The sequence below is a fragment of the Octopus bimaculoides genome, chromosome 2 (assembly GCF_001194135.2).
Source record: "Octopus bimaculoides isolate UCB-OBI-ISO-001 chromosome 2, ASM119413v2, whole genome shotgun sequence".
NCBI classification, from domain to species: domain Eukaryota; kingdom Metazoa; phylum Mollusca; class Cephalopoda; order Octopoda; family Octopodidae; genus Octopus; species Octopus bimaculoides.
Genome location: NC_068982.1, coordinates 183,062,130 through 183,063,740, shown reverse-complemented (window position 1 = coordinate 183,063,740; position 1,611 = coordinate 183,062,130). Strand labels below are relative to the sequence as shown.

Below are 1,611 nucleotides of genomic sequence, written 5' to 3'. Positions count from 1 at the left end.
CACATACACATACACACGCATACATACACACATAATGAATGAGGGAAACGGAAAATGGTATTAGCAAGAATCCTTATTCAACACAACGATCGTTTCGACACATCCTGCACCACTAGTTGTGTTGCGTCTTATGTCATGTGAGGCGATAGGATGAGAGAAAAAGCGAGAAAAGCAAGAAAGAAAGTAGATATAAAAGGTAGAAGAATGAAAAACCGGAAAATGAAAAAGAAAATGAACTGAGCAACAACTTAGATCTAACAGATCTAGTAAAATAACAATGTACTTAACAGTTGAGAAAAATGACCAACAACTGCACACAAACAAATACAGTAAAGTGAGTTATTAATGGTCAGGCCTCAGTACTCCCCAGTCTGTAAGAACTAACCAATTACTGACTTCTAGCAGATACAGTGGAATATTTGTTACTAGATCATAGATATACATCATAGTCTATGAGAACTGGCCAACAACTGACTACTAACAGACGCGGTGAAGCATCATTGACTTGAAGTGGAAGATTGTTATAAAGCAATTTTAAAATATTAGTAAAATACTATTTTGGCTACTACAATACATACATACATACATACATACATACATACATACATACATACATGCATGCATGCATGCATGCATGCATACATACATACATGCATACATACATACATACATACATACATACATACGTACGTACGTACGTACGTACGTTCGTACGTACATACATACATGCATATATACATATATATGTAAGACGTTTCTTAAGTTCTAAATGTGGATTTGGTTTTTGTTAGAAAACAACTCCTTCCTCACAGGAAGACTTCAAATAATTAATAATTAAAGACAACACACTTACATATTTACTTACACACACAAACAAGCGCATATATGTGCATATAAACATATACGTTTCATTAAATACGTGACTAAGTTATCATTTTTATTCAAGTATTTTTTGGTATTTTCTTAGCTGTTTTTTTTACAGTTAGTTCAGAACAATAGAGTTCCTAAATCCACATTAAACGTTTCCAGATATTCACAGCGTCATTTCCAAGATAACATTTATTTGGTGTCTGTGTTGAATGCTGTACTAGTCTGTTATGTAAGCTCATCGTGCACTTGCAATATTTATATATCTTATAAAATTCCACATAGAATTTTATTGAAATCATACTCATGCCAAAATTAATACGCAAACACATACAACAAAAAATTGATACGTGGCTACCGACATGTAATAGTAAAATGATAACGGTTAACATTTAACCGCAACAAACAAATCAACATGTGACTAATGATTCATGATGTTAAGGGTTAAAAAACATTTGACTGAAAGTGCACGTAATCAACCAATACAAATGCAAAATATACCCAATGAGGCAGAGAAAGTCTGGAAATATCGGATCTGGATTTAGGAACTCTTCTGTTCCTAACCAACTGAATAACACTAATAAGAACATAGAAAAGAAATCTAATATAGAAATAGATAAGGGTTGAACATAGTGTCGTACTTAAGGAAACATGCATGAATGAAAAATTGTTCCCCATATATACGAATATATATATAATATATACACACACACACATATATATATATATATATATATATATATA

The 1,611-nt window shown here is 32.0% G+C and overlaps 1 protein-coding gene across 3 annotated transcripts in view; it reads right to left on the bottom strand.

Moving 5' to 3' along the window:
- The window catches only part of LOC106881485 (ras-related protein Rab-27B), a 24,807-nt gene that overhangs the window by 3,169 nt on the left and 20,027 nt on the right, over positions 1 to 1,611 (bottom strand). The window lies entirely within an intron of this gene.